Raw genomic sequence first — 14,032 nt, forward strand, 5'->3', positions numbered from 1 at the left:
GTCCGTTGTCACATTGGATGATGTCAGGGGCAAGGTTAACCATCAACACGTCCTCTAATGCCTTTGCAACTTCACGCGAACTCTTCGTTTTCAGGGGTTTTGGCATAACGTACCTAGAATAAACGTCCACGACTTGTAGAATATAACTGTATGTGGACCCCTTGTAGCTAACACTTTGATTTTTCATGTTAATTATGTCAATCTGCCATCTTTTGCCTGGTTCCTCTTCTGTAATTGTATTTGGCTTTGGCTTGTTTGTAAATCTCGGATACTTCTCATGGTAATACTTGCTATTGTACAGTATTTCAAGGATAGCTTGTTCCGAGAACCCCGTGTAATTTACTTTCAGTTTGTTGTAAATAACCCTTGCTCCACATCCTTTGTTTTCCATGAACATCTTCTCAACAAATCTAGGAAGATCTTCTTTCACAAGGACTTGCTTTCCGCCACACAATAAAGAACCCCGGTCACCAAGCTCGAAGTCCTTACGTTTTCTAATCATGGCCAAACAATTATTCTCTTCAGGTGTCCGTTTCTTCACAGGGACATCGAACGATCCGTTTAAACATCTGACAATAATGTCGTACTTCGACCTGGGCAAGCACCCTAATTGCTTCCTTTTTCTCCTAATTGCTTCCTTCATCTGAAATTATATAATAAGTTATTATACATTTATACTTCATTAGTTAATAGAGCTTGTATTGAACACCGCGTGTCGAAAACGAATGTCTCACGACATGAGCTGAGCTAAAATCACTCGTCTGATAGCTCCGCTAAAATTTACAATCCGAACTTCCGGGCAATATGCGCAATGAAAGTAGCAAGTACTTCATGTAAAGTTTCATTGAAATCCAACCGAATTCAAATTCAGGGGAAAAATAGCGGGCAAACTTATGGCGGTCAACGGACAAACGGTCTGTAGAAACCAATGCTACGTGGATGGAAGGGATATAAAGAAGGGGCCCTGGGGGCCTAGGTCGCTCACCAGAAGTCACGACTAGGCAGGGTTCGAAGGTCAAAGACCTATAAACTCCATAAAATTTAAAATGTTCAAATCTACAGATTACAGGAGCTCGATCTGATTTTGGTGGAAAATACACTTTCGAAAAAATGACTGTAGCTTAAATATTTTAGCAGTTTAGGAGTTACGCACCCGGAAGGAATGCCACGGACAATTGGATAGACGGACGGACAACTGCAAATGCACTCTGAGGGGGGGGGGGGGGCATAAAACATAAAAATCAATGCATGTTAAAACATCAATGCATATTAAGACAACTGAAAATTAAAATTATGTACAGTACTTACTGTCAAGAATTCTTTTGAAGTTTGAAGAAAGTTTGGATTTCAATTCTTTCTAGTCGAAAATCACAACTTTTCTTGCCGACCGCCAAGTCAAATATGGTTACTGACTTCTGAGTAAGACTCGTGTGCAAAATTCCCGCCTTTTTTAAAGCGGCACGTTATCAAAGAAAAAATCGGAAACTTCAAAGCTTTGTCGGCTTCTCAGCAATATGACGTCGGAACGACAAATCAACTTTACAAAGTAATGTTTAGGAATACAGTCACACTTGTCTAAAGCAGCCAGTCAAACATCCTTATTTTTGGAGAGATATATTCATTTAAAAGAGCTCAAAATCTCTTAAATCGGATTTTGGTGAAAATACACTTTCGAAAAAAAAAGTTTTAAAAATTTGAAAATTGCTATTAATGATCTCCACGAAAGTATCTGGCCCGCCCGGGAATCGAACCCAGGCCGCCTGCGTGCCAATCTGACGCGCAACCGACTGAGCTAGCCGGCGAAACAGTTACACAACCAGCAAAATCCATGTAAAGTGTGGTTAGGTTAGCTGTTTCTGTTACTGCTAGTTACGACGACGACGACGACGACGACGACGATGATGATGATGATGATGATGATGATGATGATGATGATGATACTTTTGTCACTTCCAATATTAGGTTAATACAATGTATTTGAGTTTGAAAAAAAGTTTACACATCGGCAGACTATTTCATTTATTAAGAAATACATAATTTATGTACCATATACGTAGGCCATTTTCATTTTTATGAGTTTTTTTGGTATGTACCAAATACGTTTTGGCGAGCATAGAAAAACTTATTCCAACCGAATATGGTACAATGTTTGTACCATATTCGGTCGAAAATTGTACCATCTTCGGTCCGAGTATGGTACATTTGTACCATATTCGGCCGAATATGGTACAAATGTACCATATTCGTTTTTGTACCAAATACGGTCCGACAGGGTCTTCACAATTGTACAGACGCAATTTGAGGGTATTGATTTAATCGTTTCACACTCAGAAGCAAAGTGGAAAAAAGCTATGTGCAAACAGCATAAAAACCAGAACAGCCTATGAGTAACTTGCAGTCTGTTTCAGGTTTTATATTGTTTGCTGCTAATCAGTACCTAAGTGTTTAAAATGAAGCCTTTAAAACTTAAATATAGTAAGAAAGGCCTTTAATTAAGTGCTACTTTCTAAATGACTACACATGCGTCAAAATACCTATCTAAGGGGTAATGTTTAACAAGTTCATACGGAGCATCAAATTTTCATTATATATTAGAATAAATATACCAGCCCAGGCCGGCGTGTTCGGAATAATACAGTTTAATGTGTTATTCGTGTGTAACACGGTAATTAACCCATTCATGCCTAGCGTCTAGAAAAAAGGCCTTGGCAAACAGCGTAGACCCTGATGAGACGCCGCATGATGCGACGTCTCATCAGGGTCTGCGCTGTTTGCTCAATGGAATTTCGGTAAGAAATATTCTAAATATAGAAATATATAAATAAATATACTAGACATCCCTTATTTTGGAATGGGTTAAATAGGCCACACAATTTCGAAGTAGACCACCACATGTGAATCATCTTGTAGGGTTTGCATAGAAAGTATATAGAAGAACTTTCATCACCCCCCCCCCCCCCCAAAAAAAAAATAAAAAAATGTTGGCCTCATTGTATTGAACCAAAATAATGTTCTCGAATCTTTAAATTACGTCAACCCAGCACTAGTCTTACGCTAACACGGAGGCCATTATCAGTAGAATGACGAGTTTTCTTCAAAAATACAAGCTAAATATGACACATGTGATTTTTATATATGCTCATAAGTACAGACATTGAATATTTAAATGAAAAATACCCAACATGAAAACGCCTTGTCTCAAGTAGTTTAGGCACGGTAGTTATCGATTCATATCCATGCATTGCAGTTCTTGTACTATATTTGGGGCAAAATCTCACAATAACAAATACAAATATTTACTCAGAGAACATATGTTGTCAAACAACGATAAAGTTTCACATAAAGAAGTAACCGTCATATAAATAATTGTTTTCATAACAAACAACGGAGATTGTTTTCATCCAAACCATACCTGTACTGTATATTTGTTTCTGTATCCTGTGATTTTAATGAACCAGAACATAATGCCATACCCACTGTATATTCAAATTAAGTTCCAATGACGAGCTTCAAATGTGTTTGTGATATTCACTTACATATAATCTTTCTATATAACATTACAATGTTATAAAACAATATATAATTACATCAACACAGGTCATTTACTGCCCAAGATAACCTTGAGTGTCCAATCATTTCCAATGTACTGCATACTTTTATAATACTGGTGTATGTAAATTCTAAGTACTCATACATTTATTAAGTAAAGTTGAACAACTTAATAACAAGAATTACTGAATTTAATGCGTTCCTTACTAAACGAGCGATGGATATTTCAGAACTTTAAAAATGTTATATATAAAAACACTTACAAAATATGTTTAATTGTTCTTTTTATTTTATTTTTAATGGATAAATGTGACTTTAAAACTACAGCATCAATGTTACTCTAAATATTGACATACACGCCTCTAACACTAAATGACCATACGGTGCTGATCATACCCCTTTATCTCATAGCTATTTCCCTGACCGATGCATACATGGCTAAAAGGAATAATGACTTCTTTTGCACTTTGCATGTTTTTAAATGTATACGCGCGGTAAACGCTGCAATGCTAGAGAGAAACAATAAATTATAGCAACGCACACAACGCAAGTACTGAAAGCAATATCGAATATCGAATTTCTTAAACGCATGATTCCATATACACGCCGGATGTGGTCTGTCAAATGTGAAATTACATACTGGTCTTTCTTCAAACAGAAGACCATGTGAATTCAGATGCGCCTTTGAATTATATTGCCGGAATTATAAAGACATGTCTTAGGTTAGACAAACTTACTTAACCTGTGCGAATTGCTTATATCAACAACAACGGTTTGTCAGTCCTGAGTTAGCCTGTGCACAGGCTAATATAGGACTACACTTTACGCGCATGCACTTAACATCCTTTTCACAGAACACGGCTCATATTTCGAGTCAATCAATCAATGGATTTGTATACCTTTTTGGTTAAGGTAAACATTAAAACAGTCGTGCAATTATGGTAATACATGCTTAACACAATGTCCTTTGACGTCGCAGTGGCGTTGTGGATATGGTGTCCACCGAGCGACAGTGTGTGTGTGTGTGTGGGGGGGGGGGGGGGGGGGTAGTATGGGCATGAACATTAAAGTCACACATCAATAGTCAACGATCACGTTCAAATCCATCGGCAAACTTATCTTCTTCAAAAGCTGTATGAACACATTTAATTGTTTTTATAGCATTAGCATGTATCACTTTCGATAAAAAAAGCATCCTCAGAACCGATGTATTACTTTCGAAAAAAAGAATCTCGCGGTTTATCTGTAAGGAGTGATTACGCAGTGTCACAGGTCTCAGTGCAGCACAATTCTGTATTATTTCAGATAACGTGTATGTTTGTAAACACGATTTTATCCCGCATCTCAATACGTACAAAAATGCCATGTATTTGAATATTGGTTTAACAATAATTTTTTTGTTGTGCTAGATTATGGATATGCGTGTAACACAAACGAAACAGAGGAGTCTATAAATCATGCACATGAATATTTAAAAAAAACAAGTTCTTATAAGAAATCCCATGCAAAATATATATATGTTTAAAACAACACTTATACACGTTAGCCTTAGTAAAATATATGCAACACGTCATCCCAGTTTGTTATTAGTAGTAACCTTGTCAGAACGCAAAGTCACAATATATTTTCAGATAAGAGTACATGGATCAAACACCTGATCTGTCAGGAATGCCTTGATACCGTTCATGAAGCTGTACACCCAGGTGTACGACATGTAAGGAATATAAACCCGTTTCTGCCTAGTGGACTTTCCCATCCTTCTAAATTGGATCAATATATTTCCAAAATTAGGGATGTCTAGTATATTTATTTCTATATTTAGAATATTTCTTACAGAATTACTTTAAGCAAACATGCGGCGTCTCATCTGGGTCTACGCTGTTTGCCAAGGCCTTTTTTCTAGACGCTGGAAATAATTGGGTTAATATAAACACGAAATCAACTGACAACTGAAGCGGTGATGTAAGAATGTGAAATTTTTGTATGGGTAGAAAACGTACGTATTTGAAAATTGTAATATGAATGTCGATCGAAATTAGTTGTATGACGGTTGTTTAGTTAAAAAGTTCGTCGTTTTGTCGTTTGTAAGACGTGAATATCGCACACATTGTGTCTTGTACATTCATGCCTTTGTTAAAGTTGATCAGCATATTTGTATTAGTGAAGTTTTTATCAATTGTGTGTTTACCTGTGTTTTAGCTCGATTGTGCAATATAAGTCTCACACTGGAAAAACGGACTTCAAGCGCATGCTTATCTTAGAAAACACTTTAAGCACGTGCATTAGGCCCTGCATTCCCAGAGCGATGTTTTCATATGTATTTACGGTTACCGATGTCCAATTGCACTCCATAAATTATGCAATCCAAGACGAGGTGTTTGGATAAGCTATGAGTTCAGTTTAACTACAGTGCATCAATTCTTTCTCTGGATATTGTACGAACGCATTTTCTTTCTCTATTAAGTCCAAGTGACATTGGCACTAGCCCCTACCCGCTAAATAGGCAATATAAGGCGTGGTCTGGATACACTTAGTTTATATGGAGAATCATTTTTTAGTTTTAATGCTTCTTGTCATCCATGAAATCTAGATAAACGAAAAACTGTTATCCATTTACAGTATATTTAATAATTGAACTTTTTTATTCTGAAAAAGTCCATGACTTACCGAGTTTTCATCTGGAGTTACCTCACTTAGATTATTTTCATATTTTGTATAGGGAATAAATACAGTTTGTTTACAACAGGCGTACACGTGTACTCTTTGAAATATTTTCGTAATAACAAATACTTTCACATGTTTTGTTACACAGTATGTTAATGCATGTGCACGTACTTCAAATAGCGTAATAATGGAGATCTATCGAGTAAACAGGTTAATAATGGAGATCTATCGAGTAAACAGCGTAATAATGGAGATCTATCGAGTAAACAGCGTAATAATGGAGATCTATCGAGTAAACAGCGTAATTATGGAGATCTATCGAGTAAACAGCGTAATTATGGAGATCTATCGAGTAAACAGGTTAATAATGGAGATCTATCGAGTAAACAGGTTAATAATGGAGATCTATCGAGTAAACAGGTTAATAATGGAGATCTATCGAGTAAACAGGTTAATAATGGAGATCTATCGAGTAAACAGGTTAATAATGGAGATCTATCGAGTAAACAGGTTAATAATGGAGATCTATTGAGTAAACAGCTTCTTATCAGAGAGTGTCAGAACATAAATATCTGATAACCTCAGAATGCATGGATGTTATAGAAGAATGTGAATGTAAACAAGAGTTTGCAAAGGGTATCGTAAAAACATGTTATTTATCTTTCTTTGTCAGATGTCAAAATAGTTTGTTTTCATATGTAAATTAGTCGTTTATAGTTTTCTTTGAATAAAGCTTTAGCCCAAACGCTTGTCATGTAAGAATCTCTAAAAGATAAGTCTTGTTCTGCCGTCTTAAAAAGATGAAGGAATAACACGTGACATATACTATTACATATGTATACATGTTGATTGTAAGCATGTCATTGTGTGTGTTTAATAAACTTAAAATCTTGAGTCATTACTCGATATCAATATATTTGCCTCTGTGTAAAATGTTTATAAAAGTATTTTTGTATTTATTAAGAGATTACCTGCAGCAAATCTACTGTCAAATATGAATGAACAGACACGAAATTATGAAAAAGGTGAACTCATGACGGTCAAGTAGGGTAACGTCTGTAGTACACACTAAAACAAAGATAAACGAGAAACAAACATTAGTAGCTGTATTTCTTTCAGGCAATTTATTAATTTGTAAATGTATTACGTGGGCAGTGAGGAAATACGAACCTGTTATTGACATTATGTTTTAAGTATTCAGAACAATACTGTTCGACAGGTCAGTACTATTTCAATAAACATAAATATTCATTTTAAAATTTATTTTTTCGGCCAATTGTGTACGCATACCGACCACTGAGGTACATTTATCAGCAAATATGTATCCGTACAGTGATTCTTTCACTTACATGCTGGAACTGGTCATCCGAATGAGTATTCGAGACCAATTACCTATCTGAAGTGCAATGTTCAACACATGCTTTAACCTGAATCCTAAACTTATAATACTGAAACAACAGTAAAATACTTTAAAGGGGCCTTTTCACAGATTTTGGCATTTTTTTAACTTATTCATTAAATGCTTTATATTGATAAATGTAAACATTGGATCGTAAAAGCTCCAGTAAAAAATCAAGAAAAAAATTAAAAAAAGGAAAAGAACATTGCCCGGAGCAGGTTTCGAACCAGTGACCCCTGGAGTCCTGCCAGAGTCCTGAAGTAAAAACGCTTTAGCCTACTGAGCTATTCCGCCGAGTACACATTCTTGACGTATTTTATACCTCATATAAGCAATCTTCGTAGTTTTACAAAATTTAACGACAAAAACAGAACTCTCCAAATTATTCAATCGTTTCGCGTTGCAACGCTTTATAATTTTTAGGTTTTAAAATCGTCAAAAGATGCATATAATGGCTATATTAGAGCATGGTTAATGTTCAGTATTACTGTTTCCTCACAAATATGATAACTAAAACGAAAACTTACGAATCTGAAACAATTTTTTTCAATTTTGTCAATTTACCAAAGCGTGAAAAGATCCCTTTAAAGAACACCTGCCAAAAGTACAACTTTGATTACATAAAAGAAAACTTTTTAACTTTCGGAAATTGAACGTGAATATAATCATACTAGTATGTCGAAGTTAACAAGAACAACAATTTATATTTATTCATTTGGTCAAAATAAGAAAATAGAAAATCATTTCCTTTACGAGAAAACTATATTCTTCTGATATAAAAAAAATTATATGGTAACACTTCTTTACCAAATACACTTAAATAGTCAACGAACGGAAGTGAATAGCAAGTTATTAAACAATCTGATGTACGAGTGGAGTTATTACAAAAGCGATTCTTGTGATCAATGTTATACACTTGACGCTCACTGGGAGAAAAAGTTATGTGTTCGAAATACAAAGATAATGTGGTAAATGTTATTAAACAAAGCTCTCCGAAATTAAAAATAAGGTTGCGAATGATTATCCGAAAAAGAATGTTGCTTCCTGTGTTCATTCTAGTCTCTACATATTTCTGAATACAGCAAATTCATATATATTTTACCAAACCGTTTGTGTGCATCATTCATTGAACTTAAGTGACACTTGTTAAAGTTCTAGTTATATATTACCAACGTCGACCTGAACAGAAGAACACAATATAGTAACTACACGAAATGTACCAATAATGAATTTGTCAAACAGTTAAACCAAAATGAAATAAACTTCAAAATAGTTGATTGTTCAGAGATTGACAATTCAAATTAAAAGAGTCCCTTAAAACAGAGAGTCACTATCACGACTAAAATACTTGTTAAAATCCGTTGCCCTTTTGCATGGCTCTGACATAATGCATATACAGCACACGACAATAGATGCAAGACACAACTTTGAATAAATAAAACAATTATCCAAACTCGGATAATCGCCTTGAAGCACTCAATTGAAGGCCGGGGGGAATTGAACCGATTTATGGTTAGGCCAAACTCAGATCGGAAATTATCATAAATCATGCAGGTTTTAATAAACATAAATATCATAGCATCGCAATTTTAATTAAAACAAATCGAAAACAATAACAATGTTGATAAATAATTTTGAAGACATTATAATAAAATCACTAAATGCTGAAATTAAAGCACTGAAACATAAATGCAACTGTCTAAGGCACGATTTAATGACATATAGGTATCCAATTAGTCCCTTCTTGCTGAACTATTTAAGAACCAAGCTTCATATAGTACACGTTTCAGAGCATCGCGAGGCATCTAAGGAATAGGTGATATGTGCAATATGACACACCATTCAATACCATACAAACTAATAAAAAATTCATAGCGGTTTATTTATGTTGACAACAGATTGTACATATGCTTTTCATTATTTCAAGATAAAAGTGCGACAACGAAATATGTATTTGCTTGCAGAAAACGAAGACTAGTATAAATCATTTGAATGTATTTATTACATCTGTTTCCAAATGCGTGCGCATCATAAGCGGGTGATTAAATACAATTTGATGGTTATGCCAACAGCCCATTGCATTAACGGCGAGTTATAAATACTCATAAGACAACACTGAAAGCTTTGTTGACAAACATAAAGATGCAATGTCATTTGAAAGGTGTGAAAATGTGTGTACGTCTGTTGACAGAATCGGTAATAGTTGACATGTTGTTAAATATTAACACCTTTGAAGAATTATTCGAAAGCGTCATCCAGGAAATATGCTGTTCACCTTATTTGTAAAAGTGTGAGTTGACGTATACAGTCATGGTTCTCTATTATTAATATAAACAACATTAACGTAACATTGAAGCAATGGATACAGTTTAGTTATTAGTAACGGACAAAAAAAATGCACAGAAGCAAATACATTTTTAAACACACGAAGTCCCGGTGCACTTGCAAACAAAATCTCTATAGAGCAAAAACAATTACTTTTAATAATACTTTTGGGTTAATATTTTCATGTATCATATTTTCATTAAGTGGCTATCTACTTTGAAAATGTATTTAGTACTTGTGTACAAGTTTAGCTCGCAATATTGAACGGTTGCTGTATACGCATATATAACACGCTTGGTTTATGTCCTTTGTTATTTTTGTGTATGGCTTTAAAAGAAATTCGAATACTCGATAAAAACCGATTCCAGTACAAATATTAATTCTATCATCAAATCAGAACTATAAAATATGCATCCAAAATATCAGAATTCAAATTAAATGAAGCAAGAATGTATACGTGTATTCTCGTCATCCTTATAAAAAAATCTGCATTATATGAAACGCTTGCTGCGTGGCTCATGTGTAGGTAAAGATAATCTAATGAGTCGTGTTCTGAGAAAACTGGGCATAATGCATGTGCGTAGTGTCATCCCAGATTAGCCTGTGCAGTCCGCTTTTATGGTATTTTCAGTTTCAAGGAAGTTTCCCTTTACCGAAAATCAAGTTCAGGTGGAAAGTGTCGTCCCTGATAAGCCTGAGCGGACTGCACAGGCTAATCTGGGACGACACTTCACGCACATACATTATGCCCAGTTTTCTCAGAACGCGACTTTAATTTAGATGCTGAAAATTTCCGTGAAAGCTTAGAAAGAAACTCAATTTCTCCTTTATCTTATAATTATTGCCATATTTAAAAATGTTTGTCGTTGTTGAATTTAAGCTCAATATAATGTTTGCATGAATAAACTCATGTTTATGTATAGTAAATAATTGAAGTTGAATATGGATAGCCTATGCATTTTAATTTGCTTTTTAAGAAATTCTGCATAAATATTAATGTTAAAGTTGTTAAAAAATGTAGTTATTCATACCAATGGATTCCATGAACCTGTTGGAACCGATGTAATAGCCGACCTAATCAAACGGCAAATGTGCATCATTATTTTGTACAGTCAAAAATTAAAACTACATGTAAAACTCTGGTACCAGATATTTGAATAGTCTTACAAAGAAAGGTCCCTTGACATTCTATGCATACGAAAATACATGCATTGGTATTTGAATTTAGATCAGGTTACCAAGAACTTGAAATAGAAAGGGGTCGATATTCTTATATTCCATTACACGAAAGAATTTGTAAGTTTGTAATCGCAGTTATACGAACTACTTTTGTCTACTGAGTAGTAATACATCGTCTTGTCCATGTGCAATTCGTCAAATATGAATGGGACTATTACCCATTGAAGAAGAAGGAATCGCCTGTTCTGGGAAGGACAACACCTGTATGAAAGAGTACCCGGGCCCGAAGGATTTGGACAAGTACAGCAATCAACAAAAGTCTGGTGAGTCATAACGTAGATTTAGGTAAATACAAAACAAGTTGAAACGGAATGTCATTTTGTTCTCATTTGTCAAATGTCTAAGGATGTAAGGGCACGTTTTATTACGAGTAAATTTCGTAGAAATCCCAATGTTATGAAATTTAATATATAAATGTCAAGTCAAAATGAAACTTATATTAAGGACTTAGCATCGTATATTTATTTACCTTGCATTAGTTAGACGGAAGGAGTTACTTACGTTGTAGGGTAGCTACTTATCTTTTACTACATTTTCCAATCAGTTAAATCTAAACCAATTCATGCTTGCTGGTGTTATGCGCACACATGCTTTTGTATAATGCAATTATGTTCCATAACTTGTGTCAGGGGCCGGTGGCCTGTATATCACATATAAACCTTTGTTGTTGTGGTTGTTGTTGTTGTTGACAGTCGAACGCGTATTTTCATTGAAAGAATTTTGCATCAAAACTTAGTGTTGTTTTTTAAAAACAAGACGTTGGTATCGATGTAGCGAGCTTTCAATGCAGGCCTTTCGCATCTGAATTGCGTAGTTTAGCGAGAGCATGTTAATTCAAGACAATCGTACTTGACCGAGTTTTCAGTACAAAATGTCTGTATCTAAAATGCGTATTGTCAGAGAAAGACTTATCAAGCGAAACTGTATATTTTAGCTTTCAGCTTTTGCACTGAGTGTTTTCGATAAAATACTTTTGCTTGTACACTGTGCGGTTAAAATGCAAGAGTTTGGCATCCGAACTTCTTGTTTTTCAATGCACGACACAAGCATCTCAACTGCGTGTTTTTAATTTTAAATTTAGGCATATGCACTACATATCTTCATTGCAAGACGTTGGCATCTGTACAGCGTATTGTCATTGCAAGTCATACTAATTATTCTCATGTTACAGTAAGTATATATGTATATGTGATGTTATTTCAGTTGTCTTTGTTGTTTTTATTGGGTTGTCATTGCTGGCTGTTATATGGACACCTGTGAAGCTACGATGTCTACTGCAATATTGCTTTCCCCTAAAAATGTCGAAAACATCTTTAGCAAAAAAGGACTTCGGACATCCTTCCATATCCGTTATTGAAAAGCAGACTTTTTATGTTCAGCTTAAGTGCACGTAAGATTACGGAGCTTATCAATGGACCATATGCTTCAACTTCGGTGTGTGTGCATCTATAACCGTATTTCCGTTTTGCTCGTATATTTTAGCGGCAGTAAGGTTAACAATAAGATTGTCCTCAACTTAAATATTACAAATTATTTGGAACTAAACTTTTACAAAACTTGGTTTTACTTCATGATTCGATAAAATGTCTTATTGCATTCATTTTTGTTCTACATCGCAACAAAATCTAATTGCGATTACATATTTGTTTTAATTAAACAGCGTACAGAAGAGTCGACTTAAGGTAGTGCCTTAAGGTATTGTCACGTTTAAATGTATAGTATAAATATAACTTGGGATATGTATCACGAAACAAACACATCGTCAACGCATTACTACCGGTTCATCGGAACCAACACCGAAGTGCGGCGGTCTATATGTGATTATTTATTTCCATGTTTGGCAGTTGTAGGATCAGTTATTATATTAGTGTGATAGTATATGTGTATTTTTAACTTTGGTCAAAAGGCGATTTTGTCTAGGTATGTATAATAATACATATTTATAATGTGACAGTGTCATAATTATATTAGTTCCTTCGTTAAACCAAAACGGTTGCTCAGGAGTCCTCTCACAACATGTGCATTAACAATAAATGTGTCCTGTCTTGTCTTTTTATAATTGGTTAAGTCTAGTATCAATTAAAATATGAAAAGTCCTTCTTTTGAAAATTAGAATAAAAGCGATATGCCATGCAACGTGTACGAAATTTCGATTCGCCCAAATACAGACTCCTTCAGGAAACAGAAGACAGGGATTTGGCATTGAGATCTCGACTAAAGAACAATAAAACAAACGATGTCCCTGAAAACAAGCACCAAAATGTTGCAACCGCGCATCAAATAAACAAACAACACATGGGTGTGATTGATTAATTGCTTAAAACCAGAAAAACAAAGAAAATCTTAAAAAATAAACACTTTTTTCGACCATACTGAAAAACACAATTATTTAATGAAGTGTACCTTTAAAGGAAACTCAAAATTTTGCAAAAAATGGGGAAAAACGCATAAACATCATTATGGCTCTATTTGTCCTACACATATAAAATTGTTGGTGAAAACTACTAGAAGAATTACACAAACAACGCATTTGAATATGACACATGATACGCCATTTGGCTTGCGTTTTTGTGCTTGGATTCCTTAGGCAGCGCGAGATTTGAATCGCGTATAGAAAAACGTATTGAAAACGAGATTACCATCTTATAATGACTAATTTTTTGTCATTCAACAGACATTAAGTGATAAAAACTTGTTTAAGGTTTCTTCAGACACGATCGGATATGTTTTGCGATGCAAAATGGTAGTTTCGTTACTTCTTCTTTACATTAAGAAAACGATAAAAGGCTAAGAATTTCTTTCTAAAACAACTGCAACTTGTCAATATTACCAGTGGAGATTCGCACTTAGTGTAAT

This window comes from Dreissena polymorpha, chromosome 1, assembly GCF_020536995.1.
Source record: "Dreissena polymorpha isolate Duluth1 chromosome 1, UMN_Dpol_1.0, whole genome shotgun sequence".
NCBI classification, from domain to species: Eukaryota; Metazoa; Mollusca; class Bivalvia; order Myida; family Dreissenidae; genus Dreissena; species Dreissena polymorpha.